Genomic DNA, 10,793 nt, shown 5'->3' with positions numbered 1-10,793 from the left:
CGTTAAGCGTGTTATTATGAAGTAACCGCGAGCGCCGACCAGGGCCAGGCCCACCTCTCTTCTAGGCAGTCTCAACCTGCCCTGTCGCTTCGCCACAAAGATCCACATGGAGGGCCATCGGGAAAGTATGTCCTTTCAACCCCAAATCCGTGAATCAACCGCGGGTACTCAATGAGTCGACCCGACTTTAGTCACCACATGTATCATGTATAAAGTATATAGTATATACCCGTGATCACCTCCCGAGTGATCACGGCCCGATAGTACAGCACAGCAGACGGACAAGAATGTAGGGCCACTGGTGGAAAACTAGCTTCCTATACTAAGTATGTAGGATTGTAGGTAAAGGTAACAACAGTAGTAGCAAGGACAGGCTATGCATCGGAATATGATTAACGGAAAGTAGTAACATGCTACACTACTCTAATGCAAGCAGTAGAGAGAAGAATAGGCGATATCTGATGATCAAGGGGGGGGGGCTTGCCTGGAAGCTTTATTGAAGAAGGGTCGTCGGTGACGTAGTCGTACTCGGTGGCATCAGCACCGGTCTCGGGGTCTACCGGGGAAGAAGAGGGGGGAAGAAACAGTAAATACGGAGCAAACAAAGCATCACAAAACATAACGAGGCAATACACGGTGCTAGGTATGCCCTAACACGGTGCTACACGTTACAGACAGAGCGGGAAAATCTCTGTGGATATTTCCCCGGCTTTGGCATTTACTGGACAGACGGTCCGGAGGGAAAGGTTCCATGTTCATCATGCTAGGGGTATGTGACAGATGAACGAAGTGCATATTCTGATTCGTCATATTTTTCTGAGCAACTTTCATATATAAATTATTTTCATCCGAATTACGGTTTATTTTATATGATTTTCTAAAGTTTTATTGGTTTTTGGAATTACTAAATTTATTATTAATTCGAAAATAAATTGAAAATACTTTTTGTACTCAACTACAGCTAGCTACAGAGCATGACAGGTGGGCCAGGAGGTGGCTGAGTCAATAGGTCACTTGTTGATTGTTGACTGGTCAAACAAGGGTCAAGGGACCCACCTGCCATTGGCTGGGTCATCCTAGTCAGCAGGTTGACCAGTCAACTGGGTCCAGTGGGACCCAGCAGTCATTGACACAAATAAATAACCAATGTTTAATTAAACCATTTAGTTAAATAGTGGGGGTGGGGCCTACTGTCAGTGGCTAGACTAATTAATAGTGTTTAATCTAACTGGGGGTTATTTAGGGGATGTGCCCCATGTGTTAGTGGCTACTTGGATTAGTTTATCTGGTCTGTAATTATGCTCACGATTAATTAGGTGTGGGTCCCATTTGTCGGTGACTCGGAGCATAATTAGGAGCTGGGTTAAAGGCGCCATGTTAGCACCACCGGAGAAATCCTTCGGCGACCAAAACAGAGGCGGAGGGGCTCGGGACCTCGTCGGAAATCCGCCATAGGCGTCGGCTTGACACGCAGCTAGGTGCGTTTGGATGCCCGCGATAGCGTGCGTCGAACGATGGTCGTGGCAGCAGCGGGGGTGGCCGAACATGGCCAGAAAAGCAATGGCAGCGGCGGCCGGAGTAAGGCAATGACAGCGACGCGGTAAGGCTCAAATCTGAGGGCGAACATGAGGGGTTTGTCGCAGTAGCTCACCGCGAGCTTGCTGCGGGGGTCGAGGTAGTTGAAGGGCGTCGATGGCGAGCGGCTCGATGGGGATCGGAGAGACGACCAAGGTTGAAGAAGAGACGACGGCGATGACTTGGTGAAGTTCCTGCTCGCTAGCGTTGGCATGAAGGTCGAGGAGGTCGAGGGGCAGCCCCTCGAAGCGTCAGCCTGCTTAGGAAGGCCGGTGGCCATGTGGTTCATGGTGATGCGGCATCGAGCGCGGTCGGGCGATTGCGGGGAGAGGGAGCGGCGCGAGGTAGGAGAGAAGGAGGAGGCTAGGGCGGCCTCGGCTCGCAGCAGAGCAGTAGGGGAGGCGAGGCCATGGGGATCGGGCGCTGGCCTGCCCTGGCGCTGGGGGTGTTGGGTGTGTGGCGACGCTGGGAGGGAGATGAGGGAGACGTGGGGGGGGGCAGTCGGGATCGTGGGATGGGGTTAGGTCACGGTGGGGGTTTGTATGAGGGGAGATGGGCCGGCCTGGTGGGAGGCCAGCTGGGCTGATAGGCCCAATGAGGGGGGGGGGTGGCATTTGTCTTTTATTATTATTATTATTCTTATCTTTTTTTATTTTTATTTTACTTATTTAACAGTTTATAGTTTTACAAAAAGTAAAACCCATTCCTAAATTAGAGTTGTAAATTCAACTGTTGTCACAAAAAGTTTGGGACAAAAATAAAGTGCCTTGTATTCTTTATTAATTAAAAAGCATTTAAGTTATTGTTTCAGTCACAGTTTTATTTATTTTAGGGCATTCAAATACTTTTAAAAATGTTGGTTTCTCTACCATTATTACTTAGGACTTATTTGCCACAGCTTGTACTTTTTAGTTTTGACTTTGAAAACTTTAAATGTTTACTTTGATTTAAATTTGAATTTGAACCGGCTTTGACTCAAGTGAGATTAGCAACAGTAATGATGGTGTCATGGCAGCATTAGCAGGGGATTACTGTAGCTTAATTATTCGGGCGTCACAGGAAGAGTGCCTCCAGAAGGGCTCAAAGATTGCCAATGAACAGATGGAAACAGTGGAAATGCAAGAATATCATAAGAACGCAGATCCGAGTGATTTGTTACGTGCCAAGAAGCCTGCTTCAGAGTCTGCATTTCAGTCATCTGGTGAAACAAAGCAAGTTCACATTCACCCGACCGACCCCAATGCTGCTCCGACTCATATCTCAACAACACTCGACATCAAATAGGAAGAAGCGCTCATCCAGTTCCTCTGTGAGAACTGGGACATCTTTGCATGGAAGCCTTCTGACATGCCAGGTGTACCCAGGGGACTGGCTGAGCACCGTTTGCGAGTCGACCCGAAAGAAAAACCTGTCAAAGAGCATCTCCGTCGGTCCGCCGTGGAGAAGAGGAAGGCAATTGGTGAAGAGGTGGCTTGACTTCTAGCAGCTGAGTTCATCTATGAGATATACCACTCCGAGTGGCTCGCCAATGTTGTCATGGTCCCCAAGAAAGACGATTCACTTCGCATGTGCATCGACTTCAAGCATATCAACAGTGCCTGCCCGAAAGATCATTTCCCTCTACCCCACATCGATCAAATTGTTGACTCGACTGCGGGATGTGAGCGTTTGTCCTTCTTGGACGCTTATTCCGGGTACCATCAGATCCGACTGTATGGATCTGACAAAATATCATCACCACATTCGGGTGTTTTTGCTATGTTACCATGCCCTTTGGTCTCAAGAATGATGGTGCCACGTTCATGCGCAAGATTCAGAAGTGCCTGCTCACTCAAATCAGTCGGAATGTGGAAGCATACATGGATGACATCGTGGTCAAATCGCATAAAGGTTCCGACCTGCTAACTGACCTCGCTGAAACCTTTGCCAATTTGAGAAGATATGATATCAAGCTTAATCTGTCAAAGTGCACATCCGGAGTCCCAGGTGGAAAGTTACTTGGTTTCCTCGTTTTCGAGCGAGGGATCGATGCAAACCCAGAGAAAGTTGGTGCAATCCTCCGAATGAAGCGCCCCGTGCATGTGCACCACGTTCAGAAGCTTACTGGTTGTTTGGCTGCATTGAGCCGATTCATCTCTCGTCTCGGTGAAAAGGCATTGCCTCTTTACCGACTGATGAAGAAATCTGACAAGTTTGAGTGGACTCCTGAAGCTGATGCAACGTTTGTAGAGCTCAAAGCCCTGCTTTCCACCCAGCCGGTGCTTGCTGCCCCAATCAGCAAAGAGCCTTTACTGCTTTATATTGCAGCCACTGGACAAGTTGTCAGTACAATGCTCACGGCCGAGCGAGAAGAAGAAGGCAAAGCCTACAAGGTTTAGCGCCCAGTGTACTATATTTCTGAAGTCTTGACTCCGTCCAAGCAGAGATATCCGCGTTATCAGAGGATTGTTTATGGAATTTATTTGACTACAAAGAAAGTTGCACACTACTTCTCAGATCACTCAGTTTCAGTCATCAGTGACGCTCCATTGTCAGAGATCCTGAACAACAGAGATGCAACTGGTCGAGTGGCAAAGTGGGCGATTGAACTCCTTCCGTTGGATATCAAGTTTGAGGCAAAGAAAGCAACCACGTCCCAAGCAATAGCAGTTTTCCTCGCCGAGTGGGTTGAGCAGCAACAACCGACTCAGATTCACTCGGAACATTGGACTATGTTCTTTGATGGATCCAAGATGCTGAACGGTTCTGGTGCTGGAGTAGTCCTTGTATCCCCACGAGGCGACAAACTCCAGTTATGTTCTCCAGATTCACTTTGACTCCTCCAACAATGAAGCTGAATATGAGGCACTTCTATACGGGTTGCGTATGGCCATTTCACGCAGCGTCCGTCGCCTAATGGTTTACGATGACTCAGATTTAGTGGTCAATCAAGTGATGAAGGAGTGGGATATCAGGAGCCCAGTTATGACTAGCTATTGCAATGCAGTGAGAAAGTTGGAAAAGAAGTTCGAAGGGTTAGAGCTCCACCACATACCCAGAGTCAAGAATCAAGCAGCTGATGACTTGGCGAAGATAGGTTCCAAGCGGGAGCCTATTCCCAGCAATGTGTTCTTGGAGCATCTCCACACCCCGTCGGTTCAAGAAGATCCCTTCACGGAAGAGCCCCCACAACCCAAAAGTTCTATTGATCTGACTGAGATCGAAGTCCCAGCCGTGGTCAACCTAATCATGGAGGTTTTGGTCATCACCCCTGATTGGACGGTACCATATATTGCATATCTGCTCAGGAAAGAGCTTCCAGAGGATGAAGGTGAGGCCCGTCAGATTGTCCGTCGATCCAAAGCCTTTACTGTGATAGGTGGACAGCTTTACAGAGAGAGTGTTACTGGAGTTGCTCAGCGATGCATCACGCCAGAAGAAGGTCGAATGATTCTCAATGATATCCACTCGGGGACCTTTGGTCACCATGCGTTCTCTCGGACCATCGTAGCCAAAGCATACCGAGCGGGATTCTACTGGCCACGAGCAAATGAGACGGCAAAGGATATAGTCGACAAGTGCGAAGGCTGTCAGTTTTACTCAAACATGTCCCACAAGCCTGCATCTGCCTTGAAGACTATTCCACTTGTCTAGCCTTTTGCTGTTTGGGGGTTGGATATGGTTGGACCCTTCAAGACCGGCAGAAGTGGTTTCACTCATTTGCTTGTGGTAGTCGACAAGTTCACTAAATGGATTGAAGCCAAACCTATCTAGAATCTCGATTCAAGCACTCCCATCAGTTCCATTAGAGAGCTGATATTTAGATATGGAGTTCCTCACAGTATTATCATGGATAATGGCTCCAACTTCGATTCTGATGAATTCAGGGCATCTGCGCTTCCCAAGGCACTCGGGTCGACTACGCGTCTGTCGCGCACCCGCAGTCGAATGGGCTAATGGTTTGATCCTACAAGGGCTGAAACCCCGACTGATGTGTGATCTCAAGCATGCTGCTGGAGCTTGGGTGACTGAATTGCCATCTATCTTATGGGGTCTGAGAACAACTCCGAATCGGTCGACTGACCGAACACCTTTCTACATGGTGTATGGTGCCGAGGCTGTGCTTCCGAGCGACTTATGGCATAACGCTCCCCGAGTGGAACTTTTCTCGGAAGCTGAAGCCGAACAGGCATGCCAAGATGCAGTTGATCTCTTGGAGGAAGAGCGCGAGATGGCTTTGATCAGGTCGACCATTTACCAGCAAGACTTGCGTCGATTCCATGCTCGTAATATCAGGGGTCGAGCGTTCCAAGAACTGTGTCTTGTGCTCCTTGTGCATCAGAAACGACCTCACAAGCTTGCTCCGACCTGGGAAGGTCCCTTCATCATCACCAAGATGCTCCACAATGGGGCTTATCACCTGTACAACATAGCCAAGAAAGTAGACGAGCCACGCTCGTGGAATGCGGATCTTCTCCACCGTTTTTACACCTAAACACTCGAGTCGTTGAGTTGTAATAAGAATCATTCAGTTTGCTTATCAAAGACAAGATTTCTGCAATATCTTAATGATTGTTAACTCGTCAATACATGTGTTCAAATCCCCCAGTGGGTGGCTTAGCCGCGATTCCGATTCGCCTAAGTTTTAAAAATCCTTCCAAGTGAAGAGAAATCCTCTCACACTACACCACGCACCAGAAATCCCTACCGACGTTTGTTGGGAAAAAGTCACTATTGCCGACCCACAGTCAGCCATGAAAATTTCTAACAAACTGTGGGTCGGAAAATCTATGTACAGTGACCTGTTGTCGGTCGGGAATGATACAACATATACCGTCCAACAGTCAGTTCGGAATTCTATTATGGCGAACAGACCATCGGTCGGTAAATAATCTCGACCGACAGTCCGATGCTACATGGGCCTCGCACGCAAATAGCCAATTTTTAGCGCCAATAACCGGCCCAGGCCGCGAAGTTTTCTCGCTCAAAATCACAAGCACGCCGCCGCTCCATGCTCCTTTCGTTCCCCACGCACGAAACCCTAGCTCCTTTCGTTCCCCACGCACGCCGCCGGCCCAGAGAGGCGACCTCACCCTTCCGTCCCATGGCGCCACTGCCCAACCCATAGCCGGCTCCCTCTCCCCTCCCTCCCTCTCCACTCCCTTCCATGGTACCAGATCTGAAGGGGACATGGCCTCTTCGCTCCTGGTGGTCTAGGGCGAGGTAGGCGGCCTCCGCTCCCTCCGCTTCCCGCGATAGGTGCCTCCATCTCTGCCAACCAACATTCGGTGACCAGGAGGTAGCCATCTATGGCGGCAACAAAATCGGTAAGATTTCTTTCCCTCTCGTGTGGTCTCTCCCTCCACTCCACTCTCCAGGCTGCAGATTTGAAACTAGAGCATGCAGATTTATAGTTTTCTAAAAAGTATTTTCATGAATTGGTTATATTCGTTCAGTTGTTCGTCCCACCCCTCTGCATATCCGACCCATTCATATGTAGTTTATTATTATATGAGAGGAAGGGGTAAGGGACTGCTAGTTAAGAACAATTGCATCTCTGTGTTCTCAGCAAGAAAGAGAATGACACAGTTAAACATTCAGATTTAAGCAATAGATGGATAGAACTTTTGTTCTGCAGTCTAACAACGAGATAAAATAAAAGTTCTTTTATTTTACTGAAATTAACTTTTACTTGAGTGAGGTGCTAAGGTCAACCTCTATACATGCACATCCCTGAACTAAAAATACACCCCAGGCACCAATTTCGGACAGTACAAAATTGATATGATGCTTGCTTTGTGAGTGAGTATCTTATTGCACAATATCTCTGAATAAAAGGCATGGTAGAAATAAACTGAACCAAACTATCGACATCAGAGTGCATACAATAAACTGAACAAAAATGTTTGGTGCACCTGATGTGAGCCGGAAGTATGGTGTCTTGGTGATTATACTTATAACACATGAACTCTATGTATGTGGCAATCAGTACCATATGTTAATTAAAGCAGTGGTTGGCTAAATAAAATGTTGATGAACTATTGGTCCACAAAGAAAAGCCATGGCTGATTGTTGGTCGGCAAAACAACCTCGTCTGACAGTCGGTTGGGAAAGGCTAACGCCAGGCCCTAGAGAATGTTGGTTGGGAAAGAATACCCCGTCCAATAGTTGGTCGGGAAAGGCCCATGGTTGCCCCAACGGACTGTTGGTCGGGAAAGGCCCATGATAGGCCCAACAGACTGTTGGTCGGGAAAGATACTCCATAGCCGTCAAACAGTCGGTTGGGAAATCTATGTCGGTCGGGAAAGGGTTTTCCCATCTGGACTTTCCCCAACAGACATTGTCGGTCGGCAATAGTCTTTCCCGTCCAACTGTCTGTTGGCAAAACATGTATTCCCAACCAATCTGTCTGTAGGGGATGTAGTGTTGTGGTGTAGTGTCACTCGGGGGCTTAGCTGCAGTCCCGTACTCGCCTAAGTTTTACAAATCCTACCGAGTGAAGAGCAACCCTCTCACTCGGGGGCTTAGCTGCAGTCCCGTACTCTCCTAAGTTTTAACAAAAATCCTACCGAGTGAAGAGCAACCCTCTCACTCGGGGACTTAGCCGCGACCCACGTACTCGCCTAAGTCAAAAACCACTCCGAGTGGCCAAATCACAAGAACAACATGCGCTCCATCCTGATCCGCAAGGACGACGAGGTGTAGGTCGTGTGCAGCACCTAGTGCTCCTGCCCATGACCCTCTCGACGGAGCTGCGTCACAAGTACAATGTACACTCCATCCTGATCCGCAAGGACGACGAGGTGCAGGTCGTATGCAGCACCTAGTGCTCATGCCCACAACGCTCTCGTCAGAGCTGCATCGCAAATACAATATCTATTCCGAGTGAAGAATCAAGTTCCACTCGGAGTCAAAGGATTCAAAAGTGGTAAAGACAGAGCAACTTTACTCAAAGAAAAACCAAGTTCAGATAAATCTTGCAAGGTTCAGAACCACGGGTAAAAGTGCTCGGGCATCAAGCCCGAAGGAGTTTTTAATGGTTACAAAATCACTCAGCATTCCGAGGCAAATTTAAGCAAGGCATAAAGTTTGTTCACTCCACAGGAGGAGGGCTTGCAGGCTCGACGAACTCGTCCAGGTCGATTCCGTCTGCAATACGAGTGGCTGCTTCGAGGAAGGTCTCCATGAAGGACTCGAAGTGAAGCTTCTTAGTGTTGGCAACCTTCAGCGCTGCTAGCTTCTCTTCCTTGGCCTCTTTGCAATGGACGCGAACCAGAGACAGAGCCACATCAGCACCGCATCGGGCAGATGACTTCTTCCATTCCTGCACTCGACCGGAAATCTCGTTGAGTCGAGTCATCAGAGACTCGAGGTCATTTTGGCATATCTCCCTTGGCCAGAGCGCCGTGTCAATCCGAGACACCGCCACCTTCAGTCGGGCGAGATAGTCCATGGCACTAGCAAGGCGAGATTCCAGTCGGAGCACGTTCATGGCAGCTTCATCCTTAACAGGAGAGTTGATGGGGTCTAAGCTCGTTTCAATTCTCCCAGTCTCTTCCCGAAGTTTTGACAGAATTCTGCACACACAGAGAAAAGATGAGTCGACAACTATATGAAAAGTTGACAGCTATATGACGGTGACAAATCAATTGGACAAAAGGAAGTACCTTCAATCATAAGGAACAACTTCATGGCAAGTCCTCCCAGATAAACCTCCAGCTCATCCCTCTTCCGAGTGAGGTCTCCAACTTTGTCGGTCAGAGTCACCTTATCCTTTTTAGCTGCACGATTTCCTTGTTGGCTTCGCTGATGGCAGTCTTCAGTTTGGCGTTTTCTTCTTCTATCTTGCCGACTGAAGCCAGCTTCTTGTCGGCAAGTTCAGTTTTTTCCCGCGCCGTCTTCTTAGCTGCGGCAAGGTCAAGGTCCTTCTGCTCCAGCGCCTGCTTCATTTTCTCTAAAGAAATAACATTCTTCGGTCGAGCTTGGAGTTGTCTGTTTTCACTACGCACATCTGTTTGAGTGGAGTCACTCGGTTCAAAAGGCGAAAAGTAAAGCTGGCAAAGCAAACAGTCGACAAGTAGTTACCTCCCATAGCAGCTGCTTCGTCCTTAGCCTTCTGCGGATTTTGCTTGGCCAGCTCCAGATCAAGGTTGAGCTGAATCTGTTTCTGCTCCAAGTCAGCAAACTGACCCAAGCTCACAAGATCTCTGCAGTCAGTGAACAATCAGTCGACAGGAACAAAGATTTGATTGCTTCCGAGCGATAAAATACAAGTTCAGTTCGTTACAACAAAAGGAATTTTAAGACTATTGTCGAATCATACATTCAACAGTAGTCTCGGGGACTACACCCAGTGGGTGCACTTTGGCGTGCCCCCACTGGTTCGACTTTTCAATCGACTTGGTCCGTCCAGTCGAGGAAAAAAAAGAAAGCAAGCAACAGTTATTCTCAGACCACAGCCGACTGCCCGCAGTCGACTGCGATCTCGGGGACTACACCACACCCAGTGGGTGCACTCAGCGTGCCCCCACTGGCCCAGATTCCACTCGACAAGACCTGTCTAGATCAAGTGGAAAAACTGTAAAGAGACATTTTTATCAAAACCCCCGCTAAATCACACATTCGACGGCGGCCTCGGGGACTACACCTAGTGGCTGCACTCTGCGTGCCCCCACTAGTTCAAAGATATAGTCGACGCAACCTAGTCGACTCAAGTGGAAAAACTACTTAGCAAAATTTGAAACACCCAGTGGGTGGATAGATGCACTTTAAAGGTTCCAAAACATTCATCCATAGACATCTTACGGATAATAAAGCAGAAGTTTTCAGGTACCATATCCTAACAGAACAAGCGTCAAGCTAAAGATCAGTCGGAAATCAGCTAACCTGAACGTTGGTCTGGAGTGCTGAGCTGGCGTCATAAGCAGCTTGACTAGCTTCGCACACCACCTTCATCTGCTCCATCATAAGGCCTGCCTGGCATATAGCTTCCTTGGCAGCGCTCATCTGGTCCTCCGGGACATGATGGGTGATGAAAAGCGGAGTAGGTGGAATAGTCGCAGCAGCTTGAGGATCTGAGGCATGGAGTTGCACGGACGAGGCAGGGACTTGGACAGTCGACGCCGAAGGACGTTCAGTCGACACATGATTGGCAAAAGTAATAGAAGTTCGATTGAGGTCCCCAGACTGCTGGATCACTGGTTCTAGCACTAACGTCGTCTGAGGTACCTTGATGTCTG

The sequence above is a fragment of the Aegilops tauschii genome, chromosome 7, assembly GCF_002575655.3.
Source record: "Aegilops tauschii subsp. strangulata cultivar AL8/78 chromosome 7, Aet v6.0, whole genome shotgun sequence".
Classification (NCBI taxonomy): Eukaryota; Viridiplantae; Streptophyta; class Magnoliopsida; order Poales; family Poaceae; genus Aegilops; species Aegilops tauschii.
The sequence above is the reverse complement of the archived record's forward strand: the minus strand, read 5'-3'. Positions refer to the sequence as shown.